The 21,317-nt window shown below is 37.8% G+C and overlaps 1 long non-coding RNA gene across 1 annotated transcript; it reads left to right on the top strand.

Annotated features, from left to right (window-relative positions):
- Window positions 1-15,328: 15,328 nt before the first annotated feature.
- Window positions 15,329-17,877, top strand: LOC147625886 (uncharacterized). Its single transcript, XR_015268815.1, has 2 exons — window positions 15,329-15,803; window positions 17,373-17,877. It is a non-coding gene; the product is annotated as an uncharacterized LOC147625886 (long non-coding RNA).
- The last annotated feature ends 3,440 nt before the right edge of the window (window positions 17,878-21,317 follow it).

The raw sequence follows: 21,317 nt of genomic DNA, 5'->3' as shown, positions 1-21,317 counted from the left end.
AAGTAGTGATCAAATATCCATGAGCATTCAAGTGCCGCCACCATGCATGGACACAACCTTCTAGATGCAAAGTAGGAAACAAAACCTTGTCCCTATCATACGAGGACTAAGTTCAAAGTAAAGATCCATCTTATCAGTTCATTCTTTAAACTCCTCATTGGTTGAGACTTCACCCTTGAACTTAGTAAAAGTCAACTTGTCCTTCACTCCCTTAAACTCATCTTCATCACCACCTCGATGATGAACATGCGGTCTACCCTAATTGGTCTAACATGATTGCCCCCAAACTCATTGAAGTGATGAGGTCTACCATGATTAGGTTCCATCCAATTAAAATGATGACCCATCTCATCAAAGTTATGACCACTCATGTGTGAAGGATGATGATCCATCTCATCAAGATGATGACCACTCATGTGTGGGTGATTCCAATTTCCATTCACCCTTGATTCTTGCAAAACTATGCCTTTACTTTTTTTCACATTTCTCCCTTGCAATGATGAAACCCCATTCATAGGACCACGCATAGGCATACCATGCTTACTTGTTCCACCTTGATGCTTCAATGATGGAGGAATCTTTTCCTTTCCAATAATAGACCCACGATTCCCATCAACATGGTGCATACTAGCTTGAGGAGTATGCAATGTATTTGCATGTTAAGGTCCTGTAAATGCTCCATAAGCTTGTGGCCCTATCGGTGGAAAAGTGTTTGGTGCATATGGTTGCAACATAGGTCCTCCGTAAACTTCTTTACCTTTATACGTTTATCCGTATCTTGCCTCAAGCTTGATATTTCATCATGCAATTCCTTGCTCATAGAGTTAAGCTTTTTCACCATGAACTGAAATCTTTGGTGTAGCCTTTCAATCATAGTTTGCATGAGATACATCATGTTGTTCATGTTCATGTCCCCTCCTTTAGGTATTTGTGAAACATTTACCTTTTGATGCATGCCTTCATTGATATTACCACTAATTTCTTCTTTCATAGCTCCTTGAGCATTCTAATTTGCTTCTTGTCTTGCATCCGACACTACAAGACAATGCTTCCATACATGCGTTCGATACACGCAATAAGTTACGGCGGGCGTGTGTATGGTTGCCCATGTATATGAGTAATATCGAGCGCGTGTATATGGGCATCTAAATTCGCGTGTATACTGAGTTCATAAATGCGTGTAACAAAGCGTGTATATACGTGTAAACACTATGTTTTAGACGCAGATATACACGCTTCATTACACGCGATAGCAGAAAGCAAATATTATTTAAGAAAAACTCCATACCTTTAAAAAAATAAAAACCATCTTCTTTAAACCATCTCATAGTACATTACAATATATATCATTACACAATCCCACTACATGCATTTATAACAATATATATTCAAAAGAAAATCATGAGATGATAATTAAAAGATAACATATACAATAGAATTGTCATCAATTTAGAATAATACAATGATGGATTGGTTAGGATCCGTTCTCATCTTCATCAATAAGATCCATCCTTACCAACATCAATATCCATTTGATCAATTTGTAAGGCTATGATTAAATTTATTCCTTTATCGATATTCTATCCATTGATAATGGTACCGATGCCTTGATCAACCTCATCAACATCACCATCATCATCAATGGTAGGGTCATCCTCATGATCATGGAAATGGCACGCTCATCCTCATTATCATGATCATCTTTTATTTCTTAATCATCGATCAGAATATCTTCATTGGCATGTTTGACGTCATCTTAATTGTGGCCTGCTACATCCTCCATATGCTCCATATTAGTGAATGTATTGTACATCAGTTTGGAACATGGTGCAACAAGGATGACGTACCACCATTTAGTGTCATGCACCATCGTCAGATAGATAACCTACTCAAATACACATACTACAATGTATTAGCATGTCAAAAGTCAAGGGGTAGGTGAGCTTAGATATGTATGTACATGAAACACATTAGTAAAAAAATGTATACCTGCTCACATTGTTGTGGCAAAACGAGCCTATCTTTCTTTGTTTGCCAAAACTTTGTAGAGTTAATAGTTACATAGCCACTTGCATGGCATTTTATCGTTGCATTAGGCCCTTTTTTCACCACGTTCATTTGCCATTTCACATCCAAAACATACACAAAGAAGCAACGAAAGTCAAGCCTAAATATGTCTTGGATTGTGCCACAATATTCATCCATTTTTCCATTGCCTACCTCAAAGCTACTAATGACACCGCAATCTTGTGTATTCCTCTTATCATCAATTCTTTGTGTTCGAAAATGCTTTCCTTCACACCATATAACATTGAACATAGTGCACTGGACCAAAATAGAAGCAATATTTGTGTAAGCAATGTGAATAAATATTAAAAGCAAATCAGGTACAACTAATGCAAAACATTAGTTCTATGTACCTTTAACATGCATCCTCGTGCATACTCCCATTCTTCCGCTGTGATATGTAGCCCCTCGTCTCTCTCTGTGCTCTCCATTTTCTCATGCAACCAATCAACATGGATATCATTGGGAAGTGTTGCTAAATGCTTAGGGTACGCCTTACGAGAGCCATGTTGCCTTGGAAAGAGAGCTCTTTCTGTTTGCCTTCTTGTCTTTGCATCCTCATATCTTGTAACCCATCTACTCACATCATCACTTTTAAGAATGCAAGTGAAATTGAGATCATCAATCAATGCTCTGTCAATTACTTTACTCTGTCCTTTTCCTTGAGGCACAATAGAGGTCATTCTCAAGTCCTTGAGGTCATTCTCAAGTCCTTTTCATTGCTCCATAGTCGCGGCAAAGAGCTATCCATTTGACTAAGAAATTCTGAAATATATACAAGAGACTCTTGTATCAACCAACCCTCGGCCATGCTTCCTTTTCGGGCCTTGCATTTTGCCTCACAAAGTCTTTTAAGGTCTTCATGAATTTCTCTAGGAAGAACATCCAACGTGCATGCACAGTGCTGCATAAAGCAATTTCGTCCACCAAATGCACAATGAGATGTAGTTGGCTTGTGAGAATTGTTCGCGGAAAAGTTTCCTCTACCAAACAAACCACCTCCACTGCCATAACACGCGCATCATCCAACGTGGCTGGATCAATTGCTTTGAGACTAACATATCTGAAAAACAAATGAATAGTACATTATACATGGCCTCATGCACGTTCATTTTGAAAAACTATCAAATCAAAGTGCAAGGTATAATGAAGGGTGATCTGACATGGGTTTTACATACCTCACAAGCTTGCCCATCTTATAGATACATTTTTTCAAACTCTTGTTTGCACAATGGTCAATGCTAGTAGGTAGTATGAACTGCGTACATAAGAGCACATGTATATATGGTTTGAGGCATTACAAAATTTAATTTCAACGTACAAGACTTGGAAAACACTTACTTGGAGCATATTGTGCCAATCGTGGGACTTCAACTTGTATAGTTGCTCAACACCTCTTTTCTTAGTGGTTGTAAAGGCTCCCTTCAATGATCTCGTGCATCCAGAGTGGGAGTATGCAAAGTAGTAATGGCGTGCTTTACCTGCTTCTCCTCCTGCTTTGATATAATCCATGGTGCACACGGAAGACGAACGTGCCTACCCTCCTCTCGTGGGCCAAGCTTGATGCATCCATCCTGCGACTGGCAAGTCCTCTTGTACGCTGACATTGTCGCATTTACCAATAACATGTTCCCAAATACTAGATGCCACATTCTTGAAGATGTGCATGGGATCAAGAAGATGGTTGATCTTGAGATGGGTCCAATATGGTAGCCGGAAAAAAATGGAGTACCTACACAAGAGATGCCATGACATGATTGCTCTATGTGATCTTTAATCCAATTAGAGACTACACAAAAGAAGATTGAAAAACATTAGTGTACCTGTTCATGCCATCTGGAGGAAGAACATTTATAGACTCCCAAATGCGCTTCCAATCTTTTGCACGAAGTGTTTGTGGAGGAATGTTACTCTTACTAACAACATATTTAGGATGATCTAACGGGAGAAATCGATGATGATTATCGAATATGGTCTTACACAAACCATCAGTATACTCATGTACTAAACGAAGGGCCACAAAAACAGGACATGCATGTTTACTCGATGTTTTCAAACTTGTTAAAATATAAATAAAAGTTAGAATAATAAAGTCAATAGTTGTTATTAATATAACTAATAGTATTAGAGTAGGAAGTTATTTGAATTCTTACCAATCGCTGTATCTTGGAAAGTCATGCATTTTCCAAATCAACACTGCTTTTAAGTCGAAGTGTCGAGAGCAGGGAGGCCTACTAACGTCCACCACCACAACACCTCTCCATAGTTCCTCCAACTCATCAATCAACAGTTTGAGATAAACATCCATGTGCTTTACTTTATGTTTCCCTGGAATTAGAAGGGATAACATAAGATGTACCTTCTTGATCATGATTGACAGTAGAAGGTTGTAATTCACCAACACAACTTGCCACATGCTGCTTTATGCGGTGCTTTTGAAACCAAATGGATTCACTCCATCCATACCTAGGCCAAGTCTAAAGTTTCTGGGCTTTGTTTTGAAACTGGGCCACTCATCTTCAATATGCTTCCAAGCAGGAGGGTCGGGAATTCTCCACATGCCATCATCCGATCGATGTGAGGAATGCCATGACATGAGCTCTGCTATGGATTTTCACTTGAACATGTGTTTGATGCGAGGAATTATAGGAAAGTGTCGCAAGACTTTATGAGGTACATCAAAACTCTTCACTTATGTTCTATATCTTGCTTCACCACAAGTGGGACAATGTCGAGCCTCCTTATGCGTCCCACGAAAGAGAATGCAAGCATTGATGCATGCATGTATGCGATCATAATCCAATCCTCCAAGAGATGTCACATAGCGCCTCACTATGTCTCTTGAGGTTGGTAGTCTATTCCCCTTTGGAAGCATGTTTGATGATAGCCTGCATCCAATATCATCAATTAATAATTAAAACATATTGAGCTTTATTCATTGCGAAACGCTTAACCACTAATTCAAATTTGCAAGTTAGAATGCTTACTTCAATAATGCATCAAGACTTGCATTGCTCCATCCATAAACTGTTTATAGATTGAGTAATTCAAGTGAAGCATGTAAATTAGAGAATGTGCACCCTTTAAATACTGGTGTCGATTAAGCCTTGTAAAGATGCTCTTGATCAGTTTCATCATCATTCATACCTTTGGGATCATCCCTAAAAAGATGCTGCACCATATCAAACAATTCCTCTTCCATGACTTCGTGGGGTGTAGAGCTATTGTCATCCCTTTCCCACTCATCTCTGACAATAGATCCCAAAGCTCCAGCATCATCTTGTCGATGCGTTGCATGCTCGCGCTAAGCGTTGGGAACCATGTTAGGGTGTGGTACTGCATCCTTCTCTAATTAGAGTATATATATTAACAACTCCATTAATTTGGACACCATGAGTCATTTGGATACTATCAATTTACATCTACTCACCTCTAAACTTGTTTGATTCCATTCTCCATACATGGAGATGTGATTCAACGTAATTTGACGCGCTCGTACAATGCATCCTTAACATCGATTACACATACACTTGATCCTATGTCCCAACCACACATCGCCATTACGGTGACGCATTGTCTCATCTTCACCAGAACTGCTTGAGGAGGTTGATGACATTCTATGTACAAAAGAGCAAATACAAAATCATAATCATTTTTTAATCAAAGTATAAAAAGTCTCTGTATCGCGTGTATAACCACGTGTATCTACGCGTTTACCCTGTGTCAAAATGCATGTATTTGTGTTGCAATGTTACCATACATGCGATTATACACGCGATCATACACGCAATGGTCAATGTCATACTTAAAACAAAAGCCGCCGTCTACTCCAAAACCCTATCACTTTTTTCAATTTCACCTTCTTCGCCACCAAAGCATCACAAGTGCAAGGAGCTTGCAGGGGGGTGGAAGGAGCATACACACGGGTGCACACAAAAGCCAAAAAGGAGACTCACTTGTCAAGAGGTGAGTATGTTGGTCCTGTCTCTTCCCTTCCTTTTCTTTATGCAAATGTCCCTTTTCTTTATGCAAGTGTCTATGTCCTTTCTTCTCTTTCCTGCAAGTGTCCCTTTTTTTTATGCAAGTGTCCTTTTCTTTATGCGACAGTGAAGTTGGTCGGTAGGCGGCCTTTTTTCGACACTTTTTTTCGCAGAGTTGCATGTATAATCGCGTGTATGCCTACGTGTACTGTGCTAGACAATTTTTTCACGTGGAGATACACACGATCCTGGATGGGATTTTACATGCTCATTTACACGCGACTTCATGATGCATGATACACTTCATGATACATGATGCATACAAGTGGATTCTTTTTGCAGATTCTTCATGGATCCAAGTTCTTCATTCGATCCATTTGCATATGGCACTTGGATGATGGAGACATAGCCCTTCCCAGACACACTCACGCACCCCCTCTCAGCAGGCACCATCACATCAAGGCTCACAGAAGCTACCATCACGTACTCCGTCATAGCCACCGTCTCGCTGAGTGTCACATCCAGAGTCACATACACAATCCCCCAGTCGTCGTGACTCCACCCGCAATACAGAGGATAGCAGATGCCGCAGTAGGGAGAGTAGATGCCGCAGTAGGGAGAGCAGATGCCGTAGTAGGGAGAGTGGGAGTGGAGGATGTGGAGGATGTGGCGGATGCTTTGGTGGGGGAGGTGGTATTCTTCGCAATGAGAGGAGATAGAGGGAGAAGAGTTGGAGGAGACAGTAAGGATGAGAGAGGAGATAGAGGGAGAAGAGTTGGAGGAGACAGTAAGGATGAGAAGCTGGTGAGAGAGGTAGAGGGAGAGATATACTATGATGTAGAGGGATAGGGTAGGATAGTGATGAGAGGAGATAGAGGGAGAAGAGTTGGAGGAGACAGTAAGGATGAGAGAGGAGATAGAGGGAGAAGAGTTGGAGGAGACAGTAAGGATGAGAAGCTGGTGAGAGAGGTAGAGGGAGAGATATACTATGATGTGATGGATAGGGTAGGATAGTGATGGATGCGAGGGGGAAAGAGGTAATGGAATACATGCGTGAGGTAGTATCAAACTTGTATAGAAATTGTTTTATTAAATTTAAAGATCAAAATAGCCAATTAGTTGGGGGGGTGATAGATGCTGTACATAGTCTTCGGTACCTCGATCCCCCACATGCGACATTCTTGGATGTATGGGCGCGAATAGGGGAGATCTTAAGTAATGAAAGATCTCACCTTAAAAAACTCACGTATGATGATCAGGTAAATCAAGCTACGGGTGGTTATCATGTCGAGAAACCTACCATTGCCCACAAACGCGAGTGGAAGGAGGTAAAGAAGTGAGCAGAGGGTGGCATGAAGAGTAGGCAGCATGTGGAGGCACGACGACGGGTGACCATGAGACCGTACGGTTGATAGGTACTTGAAAACTCTAAACTAATGATTTTGGTTTATTAAATTTTGAATTACATATATATATATACTTATATATGATATATTACTTGAACAGGCACAAGCTGCTGTTGTACTACCTGCTGATGCTCCTATTGCTGATGATCCACCCGTCGCCGCTGCTACTCTTGCTCCTGCGGACATGAACGACAGGGTGAGCACTACTCTTCGAACATGTATACCGATGTGAGCTCATTTGATCCTGGAGGGAGCAGCTCGTCATCATCTAAGTCTGAGTAGTACTCAGACTTATAGTGTCACATCCGTATTGAGGATCTGGTTATATATATATATTTTTGTAACTGAAGCCATGGGCTTTTTTAGACAAACCAATTTGATTTTGTATATATTTGTTTATATTGAAGCCATGGGCTACTTCGACATATGGACTCCCTTGTATATATGTTTTTATGTAATGAAAGCATGGGCTTATTTCAGCACACATAAAATTCTTGAATCGTGTATTGACAATGCACAAAATGTTCTCTGTGGATGGTGCAATCAGGGATTTAATATTCACGTGATCACAAGATTTTTTGTGATAATATGTTCTCATGTTACCGTTCACAAAATAACAGGTCACTTACCATTTGGGAACCCCTTAAAAGCTTGGCTACACATGGGAATAAGCTATTCACATGTTCTCATGTTACCATCTTTACATAATAGCAGGTCAGTGGCCACCTAAGAAGATTTTTTATGCCCGACAAAAATAATTTTTTTAGGCTCTTGTGAAAGTTTTGTGAATATAACATGTGATCACGAGATTTTTTGTGTTATTAACATATGTTATTAACATGTTCACATGTTCTCGTTTACGTCAGTGAAATCCCTGGGTGCAATGCACCAAAAAAAAAATCTAGAGAGTGCTATTGGGTGCTGGAATGCTAGAATAGATTTCAGGCAGCACCAAATACCACTCTGGATTTGTTATTTTTGCTCTTTGTTCACGTGTTTCTACGCGTAAAGTCTGCCAAAGTCACATTTATATGCGCAGAAAATGTGTTAAACACGCGTGTATCGGCGCAACAAAACTTGTAAAACGTGTGTATAAGCCCGTGTATCAATGCATCTGACGGCGGGCATCATACACGCGCTTTTACACGCATGTCTGTGGTGGCCGCGATTATACACTGGCCTGCTACTTTTTTTTCACAAGTAATTTTCTGCGGCTAATAGTGCGATGTGCCCGCTTCATACTCAAGAGCTTCCTTGCAGTTCCCCTTGTTAAGTTTGGCCTTCGGCATGATCTCAATTGCTCAGAAGACTTTTGAATGGGTTCTCAAACTCTAAATTAAATGGTCTTTAGCTCTAAAAAGAGGTATTTCAATGCTCTATTCACTTATGTAGTTGGCTTTGACTTGTTCGACCATGTACTATTCTCTGTTTTGACTTTTTTGAAATATATGTAAGCGTACCATATGGGTTTAACAAAAAAGGATTTTCAAAATCCCTCTTTTACACATTTCTATCATATAAACGGGTGCCATTTAAAGGGGGTATTCACAAGTTGAATAGAAAAATGGTATGTCTTATTCATAAAAAATTTACACATAAGGGATTTTAAAAATAGACCTTAAATGCACGTGATACAGAGGGTTTACTCAAAGTGAGCCCCTCGAGCCTCATTGTTGTCAGCCTCCTTGCTCACTTGGGTGGGTTCAGCTACTTCCAAGGCTTTTGTTGACTCTAGGCCTGCTTGCCCAAAGTCAACAAAAGCCTCCTTGCCCACTTGGCTAGGTGTAGTTGCTTCTAAGGCTTTTGTTGACTCTGGGCCTTCTGTCTAGGTTGTTGGATTCGAAATTCCAAATCCTTCATCTAGATTTCCAACCTGTGAATGGTTGGAAACCATCTGTTTATAGGAAGATGTGGGGACTCACATAGCCCAACTGTTAATCTGTCGAGATACTCTCCCCACACCTCCTTTAGGTCCTCTATACCATGACCTTCCCATTGCTCCATCTATTCAATAGCTATCTAATACTCTTTGGGAACTCTTCTACATCCAAAACCACTAGTTTGGCTTCTTCTTTGACCAACTCTACTTTGTCCCATACATGGTGTCAATATGAGCTTCAAGTTTGACATGAGTCCATTGACATATACTCCATCCATGAGGATTGTAATTGTACATATCAATGGTTTCGAGGATGAAACTTTTTGGGTGGGGACGGTTTGTAACAAAGTGAAATCATCTCATATGAATAATAGGCACAAGGCCAATGGAGGATGCCAATGGATAAAACTTATGATAGTGTGAAAGGGGTGGTCATGTACATGTGTCACATATGCCATATTTGGGGTACCTTTTGATCATCATCAATATACAAGTCAATTACTCTCTCTTCTCTCTAAACTTAGGCTAATCAATCTAATCTAGGCTAATACAAAGCTAATCCAAGGCTAATCTAGATACTCCTTTCTTTCAGGAAGTCACAATTTTTAAAAGAGAGACCTTGGTGGTGTGTCCATGGATGCTCATATGCAAGATGATGGTTGGAGTAAACTTGAAGGTGGAAGCTCTTATAGGCAATAATGTGTTCTAAGACTTTATGAGTCACTATATCCACACACCTTATTCTCACTCTTTATTATTTTTTTCTCACTCTCAAGCAATTAAAATATGTTGAAATAAGAGAAGACACAAAAGTTTACTTCAAGAGTATTATACTTATAAGAGTTAGAAACACTCTCGGAGGGAGCTCGATCTTCATGACACCAACCCTCATTAGATTTTCATAATCTCACTCCCATTCTCAAACAATGACTTCATTGTATACAATACACAAGATTCTCATATAAGGGTTAAAGAAATGTTAATGAATCATAAACTAAGATTTTTTATGGATTCTGGCAATTATCATACTTTCATATCTCCTAATATTACATAGAAATTGAATCTAAAATCAACGTCAAACCTTAGAAATCATCTCATTGAGATTGTGGCTAGTGCTATAAGAAGGTTATACAAGTGGACTTTTGGAGTTGTATTGTTTGAATCTATTGATTTTATATCGGATGTGTTGTCCTAAGGAGATTTTCATAGCCTAAATTTGGGACATTATGTACATGACACAATTATTGTTCATGAGAATAGGGTGTTAGTTATTGTGAAGCTAGAATTGTAACTCTTAAGAAATATCATGGTAATGTTGGTTTTATTAAAAGATATATAATGTAACACATATTTCAAGAATGAATCTAGTTAGACGAATAAGTATGGGCTGCAAGATTATGTTAGGAAATCTAAGAAGAACATGGCTACATGACTATGCTAGTCATGGCTAAGGAAATCCAATAAGAACAAGAAAACCCCCCATATGAGAAGAAACTCTTAGAGAAGTTTACAAATGTATTTCTTGATGATTTACCTACATTACCTCATTCTAGACCTTTAATTCAATGTGATTGAAATTATTTTAGGAGCGGTTTAGCATATATAAAAGCTTTACCAATTTAATGTTTAAGAATATGCTAAGTTAAAATTACAACTAGATGATATTATCAAGAAAAGGATTATAAAGCCTACCATTTGGCCTTGGGGTGCACCGATTTTATTTCATAAGGAAAGATCTTTCATTTTTGTGTGGATTATGGAAGATTAAAGAGATAAACCATTAAGAATAAAATATCCTATACATCACATATAAGATCTCCTAAGTAAAACGAGTTAAAAAAAATGTTTTTCAAAACAAACCTTGGATCTAGCTATTCCTAGTAGATAACGAAATAAAAACAAGAGGATATCTTCAAGACTAGTTTTAGGACTGGGTATGGTCACTACAAGTTTACGGTCTTAACTTTCTACTTTGATGGGTGCCTTTAACTATACTTTGATGTCAATTTTTCTACTACATTCAATTCCTATTTTGGATGTGTTGTCCTAAGGAGATTTTCATAGCAAAAGTTTTGAACATTTATACATGACACAATTATTGTTCATGAGCATACGGTGTTAGCTATTGTTAAGCTAGAAGTGTAACTCTTAAGAAATCTCATGGTAATGTTGATTTTCTTAAAAGGTATGTAATGCAACACATATTTGACGAATGAATCGAGTTAGAGGAACAGGATGGGCTACAAGATCATGTTAGTCATGGCTAAGGAAATACAATAAGAACAAGAGCATTCCCCATATGAGAATAAACTATTAGAAAATTTTAAAAATGTATTTCTTGATGTTTTACCTACATTACCTCATGCTAGACCTTGAAATCATGTGGTTGAAACTATTTTAGGATCTGTTTAGCATATATAAAAGCTTAACCAATTAAGAATATTCTAAGTTAAAATTAAAACTAGATGATCTTATCAAGAAAAGTATCATAAGACCTAACCTTTCCTCCTTGGGGTGCACCATCTATCTTTCAATAAAAAAAGGATGACACATATGATTTATGTGTGGATTATGGAAGATTAAAGAGATAGACCATTAAAAATAAAATATCCTATACCTCACATAGAAGATCTTCTTAGTAAAATGGCTAAAGAAAAGTTTTTTTTCTTAGAAGACCTGCGATCCAGTTATTGTCAGCACATCAAGACTTCAAAACAAGAGGATATCTTCAAGACTAGTTTTAGGACTAGGTATGGTCACCACAATTTTATGTCTTAAGTTTTGCTTTCATGGGTGCCTTTAACTATATTTTGATGTCAAGTTTTCTACTACATTTGATTCAAAGAGAATCTCATATATTTGTTACCCATAAGAGATTTCTTATTTTATATAGCCTTTTTTTTAATTTTTTGGGTTGTGTTTCTATATCATCTTCATAGAACTAAGGTTTACATGCAAGGATACACGTTCTTACAAGATATACAAGGTGTACCAATGTGTTCACAAAATAATAATATCTCTACAAATTCAAGTTAACCAATCGTATACTCATTATCAATGTCTATTGATGTGTTTCACGATATTATGGTAACAACAATAGCTCTACAACTTCAAGTTTACCATTTAACGTGTTCAATGCATATTTTTGTGTGCAATGTGTATCAAAGTGTTTAAGAAATGTGTTCAATATGTATCAACTGTGTTTAGTGTGTATCGAAGTGTTTAAGAAATGTGTTCAATACATATCAACTGTGTTCAATGTTTATGAAAGTGTTCAAGTAATAATAGTAGCTTTACAAATTAATGTTCAACGTTTTTATATTCAATATTATGAATAATGTTACTGTTTTTATAAATAACATTTAATTCATGATGGAAACAAAGTGCAACACAAAAATACATCAAAATGGTCTCAAAAAGTATGATCAGGTGTGTTTTTTAATGTATTACTTGGTTTGATTAATCAACTGTCACTATTGCACATCATTTTTGTGTTCAAGGTGTCAAAATGGCATCACAAAGTATGATCATTTTTATTAATGCAAGAATGACTCATGGTTTGATTGATTAGCGAGTGAATTGTTGCATGTGTAAGTTGTGATTTTATTTGAGAGAGAGAGAGAGAGAGAGAGAGAGAGAGAGAGAGAGAGTTATTGTCAACATCTATGAAAGAGAGAAAAAAGAAAGAAATATGATGTGAACATCTATAAAAGACACAAAAGAGTCAAAAAGAGAGACATAAAGAAAGAAATATGTTGCCAACATCTATATAAGAACAAAAAGGGTCCATGATGAGACCAAAAAGTTATATATGATGTCAAGATAACCTAAAAAATAAAAGACAGGCAGTCAAAAGGTAGCAAAGGACCATACGTGTGTATAATAGACTAGGTAGGAAAAGACCCTAAATGATTGCTTTTGTATGTGTTTATGTGTGTGTGTGTGTGTGTGTGTCAATGAGAGATAAAAAGAGAGATCACATGAAGCTCTGACATTGGTTAGTAGATTGAACATGTAACTCTATTATTTAACCTTTTGATTTTGAATTATATAAATGGAAAGATGATTTATTTTATCATGTCATGCACTTTACCCTAGACATGAAAATTTATACATGTATTCTTCCCTCCAATGTAGAAATTTTCGATGAATAAATTGCTCAAAGAGATTACACATCTTTTCAAGGACAAGTAGGGAGTGGTATCGGATAGCATTTTGATGATTTTAAAGTTTTCAATTGTGTATTTATTTTATCAAAATTTTTAAATACGATACAACCACTGATTAGTAGAATTGATCAAATTACTTCCAATAGTACAATGTAGATAAGGAAATATTTTTAGGGTCTATGGGGGCTTCTAATAATAATACTGAGATATTGGTGCATACTGCTAAAGGGTCCAACCTTTATTACCATTTGAAATTGAGGAACAACTCAACTAGCTGGGTGATAACAAGGAACTGGCTAATGACAATCACAAGTCTTGGCATGGGTAGAGGATGCTCATGGAATCCAATCTGAAAATTGAAGGGACATGGCTAATAGCAATGAGAGGGGAAAGATCCTGAAGGGATGTCCTTCCATAATACATAATTTATCCTAAAAGCACGTTGTTTTATGTCATCGACGGGTTGGTTTTTCAGTTGGGTTAACTTTCATGTTGGTCGCAACTTATATTTTTAAGGGGTTGAACTACTGGATGTACTCAGTTTTATTTCTATAAATATATATGTATGTATTCTCCCTTTAAAAAAGTGACAATATAACTAACTTCATTTACATATTTAAAAATGTTCTTTCATATGGGTTGTAAATAGAATTTTATCAATGTCACTTTTAAATCATATACGATCTTGTTACCTTTAGACATCATTCTAAATATATACTAGGGTGAGTACTAAATTTTTGTAATGGCTTTCAAGTCATAGGAAGTAGGATGAGAAGGTAAATGCAAAGAATATGCCATCTAAAATTCATCATAGATATAGCTTGGAAAAACATTTTAAAGATATCCACGTAATAGGTGATGTTACCAAACTGGTGTCAATGGATTAAAGAGGTCCTCATTTTCTAATGGGGAAACCTCACTGCACCGACACAAAGCCTACAAACACATGCATGCACAAAGAGTTTGCAGAACCAGTGCTCACATAAGCCCCGTGTGTTTTTCTCGGCTGAAATTCATAGATCCGGGTCGGAATTGGACGTTACCTTAAATAGTAAGGGATGAAATTTGTACGTGTTAGGCCCAGTTCACATAAGGCGGCGGAAGGAATTTAAAAAGTGTAGAAGCCAACAAAAAGTTGCCATATGGACATTAGTGTTCACATAGAGCGGCGGAAGAGAAGGTTGAGAGGTGCCACATCGTGGAAGAAAAAAGGGAGTTTTGTTCCAACCCTCCCCCCTTGGAACAAACTTCTTCCACCCTCCAACTTGGCAAAAAGTGCCATGTTGGCACCAATCAACTCTTGGCTCTACTTTCCATGTTTTTGTTTTATTCTTTCTTCCGCCGCCCGAAAGGTTCACACTGGGCGGCGGAAGAAAATTAGTGCAGTCTTCCTTCCGCCTCTGTGTGAACACTCGGGTGGCGGAAGTGTGCATTTTTTAACTTTTCCACCTGGAATTGCTCATTTTTGAGTGTGTTTTCCGCCGCTTCACTGTGAACTGGGCCTTAGTTGTAAATCCCTGCATTTGTATGATTTCTAGTGATTTTGGACTCTAAATCCCGGTTGAGCCTAAACGTTGAAAAAAAAAAAAAGCGTTGCCTTTAACTATAAGGGTTGAAAAAAAGAATCTATTGCTCAGCCGTCGGACCGTGTGGATCCGGCCTTATCTGAGGTACTGATTTGTCTTGCTAGTATCTATTGCTCAGTCGTCGGACCGTGTGGATCCGGCCTTATCTGAGGTACTGATTTGTCTTGCTAGTGGTCTGGAGTCTCTGGACATGTGAGCAGTGTTGACTTGTGAGGGCTTCCTTCTACACACACAGGCCATGCAGCATGCATGTAGCCGCCTGTGGCAGTCTTCTGTCAGAGACTGAGAGCAGGTATTCGAATAATGGATCGTCAGGAAGAGTTGACCTGTGAAGACGAGCTTAGGAGGGTGGTGGCACGGGGCTTGGAGCTGGCAGGAAGCCTGCAAGAAAAGGTGGAATCAGTGCCCACGGGCAGCCTGCTGGGCGATGATGACCGAATCCAGATGCGGTCCGTTTTACTCCAGGGCTCGCTTGAGATTGTGGAGCATATGAACCGCTTTATCGAGCTGTTAAAGAGTAGTAGTACTTCGGTATTAGGGGACTAGAGTCATGAGAACTTGCAAGGTGCAGCACTAGGCTCTGCCAGCAGTCGATTAGTTAGGAAGCGTAGGAAACCTGTGTGGAAGCAGACTGTGCGCATTCCAGTGGAGCACTTGGACCGCTATATTTGGCGGAAGTATGGCGAAAAGAACATCCAGGGCATCAAATACAAGAGGTAAGTAAATATGGTGAATATATATTGTTCGAATCTCATGCAAACAGCTGCTCGCCGTGGTCTGCACATTTATCTAAGATTTTAAGTGGATTTTTCAATAGTTCTGATTCGTAAATCTCGCCTATAATTTTACAGTAGTTCTGCTATGCAGTGGGCTATCTAAAGAGATATAAGCAAATAGCGCCCCACATACATCTCATTGCATACAACATATGCATAGACATATGCATGGAGCTCTTTACATAGAGCCATATACAAATTTATATACATGGAGCTCATACAAAGAGAATTAAGGGAAGATCTAGGCAAAGATCTATGCCTGGATGTAATGCATAAGCTCGACACATACAACGTAATGCATAGACAGGTATGTGCAAAGAGCTATTATATATAAGATCTATGCATATTTGCATAAGCTGCTGCATGATAGCATACATCATATGCATAATAGATTTTGTATCAACTCTATGCATATTATGCATAAGTTGAGTTCTATGCATAGGGCTTACACGAGATCTATCTTAGTGATTTTGCTATCCTTTTTTTTACATGAAGACATTGTGGTTTTTTGTTTTGTTTTCTAGGGATCTTCAAAACTACTTCGGGATTTGGTTAGTTGATATTATAAAAATAATAATATTTCTTTTACACAAAGGTAGGTAGAAAAACTATTTTATTACGAGTTTAACCAAGTTTGATTTCTCTCCCTTTATGTGATTGCTCGCACGGTGCTCAACACATTAGCCCCTTTTTTCTTGAGGTAAGACTAATCGCTCTATCCTCATTTTTTAAATATTTTCATGCTTATCTTACACCCTTGAAACATATTATTTTTAATTAGGATTTATGCAGTTTATGTTTGCATAGAGGTTCTTATTCTTGGGCATACATAGACCTAGAGTCTTGCATATAGCTCTAATGCCTTAAATAAAGCTCTTGATGCATGCATTACATCTCTCATGCAAACTTATCCCTTACATAAGAGAGATTTTCATGCATGCATCAAGAGCTCTAATGCATTAGATTTGTTATGCAAACTTATCCTTACATAAGAGAGAACTTAATGCATTCATCAAGAGCTCCAATGCATAAAAGCTCTCTAATGCATGCATGAGATTTTTATGCATCCAAAAGAGATGATCTCTTTCTCTACAATAGCTCTTATGCACTAAGATATATCTATCAGTACAATAGCTCTTATGCAATAAGAGACCTTATCTATCAGTACAATAGCTCTTATGCACTAAGATATATCTATCAGTACAATAGCTCTTATGCAATAAGAGACCTTATGCTTTATCGAGCTGTTAAAGAGTAGTAGTACTTTGGGACCAGAGTAATGGCCAGTTGCAGGTGAAAAAGAACATCCAGGGCATCAAATACAAGAGGTAAGTAAATATGGTGAATATATATTGTTCGAATCTCATGCAAACAGCTGCTAGCCATGGTCTGCACATTTATCTAGGATTTTAAGTGGATTTTTCAATAGTTCTGATTCCTAAATCTTGCCTATAATTTTGCAAGAGCCACTTCAGATGCGCTCACTAAGGCTGCCTGGCCTTGAAGCAGGTGCAAAAATGCGAGGATGGTGAAGGTTTCGACGTCACGTACATCGACGCGCACACGTGCGCCCAAAGCATTCACATGCAGCAGCTCAACTTAGCATCATTCACATGCGAGGAAGGAGTACCTCACGCCCTCCCCCTCGCTGACCACATTTGCCTTTGCTCAATATTTTCGGCCCACCTCTTCAACATTTATATGCCGTGCCCACCACCTCTTCGACATTTATACCACCCATAATTGATCCGTATATTAGCAACACATGTAATTGATCCTAGATCGCACCACCACCTGATCGTGCCTCCTGCACAATTTGTAACCAGCAATCATACTAATCTGTTGACGAAGAGGACGACCAACGCCAGCTCTTCATTTCTCATTTCTAATCATCAGAATACTCTAGTGCCTACTAGAGCAGAGACAGTACATCTGAACCACACAAGCTTAATCCCATGCCCGTTTGTGAATCCTTTTGCGTCCCTCGAAGGAGGCGTCTAATGAACTCTAGAGACGACACGCCTAATTAATGTAATATTGCTCTACTTAGTACTAAGTTTACATATGTTTTGCTAGACTCAAACACTGTGTTGCATCCCTACGAATCTGATTTGTTTGTGCACCCTCACATGTTCCCCAAGCATGTCGGTTTGTGTATATGTACACATTTTCTGTCTAGGTGGCTGGGTGTGTGCGCTCTTTGGTTTGGGGTATTGAGGGGGTTTGTTCAGCTATCTAGCCACCGGTGACACTGCATATAGTATTGAGCTAGGCTACCATAAGCCTTGAATGACACTGGTTTTATCATGCTACATCTGAAATTGTATAGCCCACATTGTTATTAACAAAGATTAAATATGAGAAGTGTCATTAGCTGGTTTTATCATGCTACATCTGAATTTGTATAGCCAACATTGTTATTAACAAAGATTAAATATGAGAACTGTCATTAGCTAGGGCCTTAGTGAGCCCACTAGGCTAGTGATATTTTAAGTACATTTTTAATTTAAAATAGCTTAGCAATGCTTCTTGTGAGAAACGGTGGCGTTGTAAATGTTGTGAAGCGACCGTGGTATAGATGCTTGCTGCAACCTGGATTCTGGTCAAGAATAATCTCTTATGTCAATCATTCGAATATTTTATTTGAAGGCTTCCGTTCTCTAGTTTCCTCCGTTGCACGCATTTATGGAGGACAACAACAATCTCAGCATCAGCAACAAATGGATGCTACACACTACAAGACCATCATCTTTATTGTTGATCCTGTGTCCTCGTGAAACCAAGGCACACGACGGTGAAACCATCATTTCTATTTGTTTTGGTTATTGTTTCTACTATGTGTTTATTACTAGAGAATACTTATTATTTGATTTGTTTTGTAGTTTCTTGTCCTCTCAAGATCCTTGTCATAAGTTTACTAGGATTTATATGTTTCTTTGTGTATGCTTAATCTTGTTTTTTAAAATTTTACTTTGTTTTTCTTTTGTTTATATGGATATAGATGAGCTTTACGCATGCATGTAACTATGTGTATCTATGTTATGCATAAGAGCTATATATTGTATAGCTGGTCGTCTGTCCTCTAGTGAAACTATCAGTTCGATTTGTTTTGGTTATTGGTTCTACTGTGTGTTTCTTACTAGAGAACACTTATTATTTGATTTGTTTTGTAGCTTCTTGTCCTCCAAAAGATCCTTGTGGTAAGTTTACTAGGATTTATATGTTTCTTTTTGTATGGTTAATCCTATTTTTTAAATTTATTTTGTTTTTCTTTTGTTTATATGGATATTGATGAGCTCTACACGTAGAGCTCTCTCTACGTATCTATGTTATGCATAAGAGCTATATATGGTATAGCTTATTCATAGATGTGCATAGATGAATATAGAGGATCTTTATGCACATGCATATATTTTTCCTTTCTTTCTATTTTTGTTCTTTTTCTATAAATATAGATGAGCTTTATGCATAGAGCTACGCATACACATAAGAGCGCCTACATGCATATAGCTTATTCATAGAGCTATGCATAAGATTATGCGTACACATATCTTCTTTATTTCTTTCTTTTCTTCTTCTTTTTGTATGACTATAGATGAGCTTTATGCATATAGCTTATTCATAGAGCTATGCATAAGATGTATATATATATATATATGTGTGTGTGTGTGTGTGTGTGCACAAGATATCTACTAGCATAGAGCTAGTATGCGTAATATACATAATAGCTCTATGCATAAGCCTAATGCATGCAGTTTTATGCATAAGGCATATACATAGAGCTCTATGCTATGCAGTGGGATATCTAGAGAGATATATGCAAATAGCATCCCACATACATCTCATTGCATATGCATAGACACATGCATGGGGCTCTTTTCATAGAGCCATATACAAATTTATATACATGGAGCTCATACAAAGAGAATTAAGGGAAGATCTAGGCATAGCTCTATGCCTAGATGTAATGCATAAGCTCATAACATATAGCGTAATGGATAGAGAGGTATGTGCAAAGAGCTATTATATATAAGATCTATGCATATTTGCATAAGCTGCTCGACTCTATGCATGATAGCATACATCATATGCATAATAGATTTTGTATCAGCTCTATGCATATTATGCATAAGTTGAGTTCTATGCATAGGGCTTACACGCGATCTATCTTAGTGATTTTGCTATCCTTTTTTTTACATAGAGATGTGGTTTTTTGTTTTGTTTTGGAGGGATCTTCAAAACTACTTCGGGATTTGTTTTTTACACAGAGGTAGGTAGAAAAACTATTTTATTATGAGTTTAACCAAGTTTGATTTCTCTCCCTTTATGTGATTGCTTGCACGGTGCTCAACACACTAGCTCCTTTTTTCTTGAGGTGAGACTAATTGCTCTACCCTCATTTTTAAAATATTTTCATGCTTATCTTATACCCTTGAGACATATTATTTTTAATTAGGATTTATGCAGTTTATGTTTGCATAGAGGTTCTTATTCTTGGGCATACATAGAGCTAGAGTCTTGCTAGCTCTAATGCTTTCAATAAAGCTCTTGATGCATGCATTAGATCTCTTATGCAAACTTATCCCTTACATAAGAGATCTCTTCATGCATACATCAAGAGCTCTAATGCATTAGATCTGTCATGCAAAGTTATCCTTACATAAGAGAGACCTTAATGCATTCATCAAGAGCTCCAATGCATAAAAGCTCTCTAATGCATGCATGAGATTTCTATGCATCCAAAAGAGATGATCTCTTTATCTATAATATCTCTTATGCACTAAGATATCTCTATCAGTACAATAGCTCTTAGGCAATAAGAGACCTTATGTGTCAACTAAGAGATTGATATGCATGCATAGGATCTACATGCATGCCTAATAGCTATATATCCATTACTTGTGTTTTTTTTTTAAAGGTCTTCTTTGAAAGAGATCAATCTATTACCCTATCTTATCATACGATATAAATCACTATCGTATTAGTTTTATATTAATTCCACTAACTTACCCACTTGGGAGTATGTTTAATTAGTAATTCAAGCATTTTATGCTCTCATGGAGCTTTTAATGATGCAGACATATATGTCTACCACATGTAGTAAAACTCTTTTGCATTCTTGCATTATATATACTTAAGAGGGCCCTCAATGCATGTACTAAGGGCTCTAATGCATGTATAGAATCTCTCTAATGCATGCATAAGAGCATGTGCATGTATAAGAGCTATAATATGGATGCCAATAGTTGGAGTGCAAGCATAAGGATCTCTTATCCTTTGAGGTATCCCCTCTAATGTTGCATAAGAGCATTGGAGAACTCTATTGCCTACAGTAGCCACTTCGAGCTATGAATCTGAGTACAAGGTAGCTTTTACAGCTACAGTTGAGTGTGTGTGGCTTAGACGTCTGATGGCTGATTTGGATAGTGTTGGACAGTCGTCTAGCACTACGAT

This window comes from Cibotium barometz, chromosome 23, assembly GCF_041138505.1.
Source record: "Cibotium barometz isolate CiBa-2024 chromosome 23, ASM4113850v1, whole genome shotgun sequence".
Taxonomy (NCBI): Eukaryota; Viridiplantae; Streptophyta; class Polypodiopsida; order Cyatheales; family Cibotiaceae; genus Cibotium; species Cibotium barometz.
This window is presented reverse-complemented; position numbering and strand designations above follow the sequence as displayed.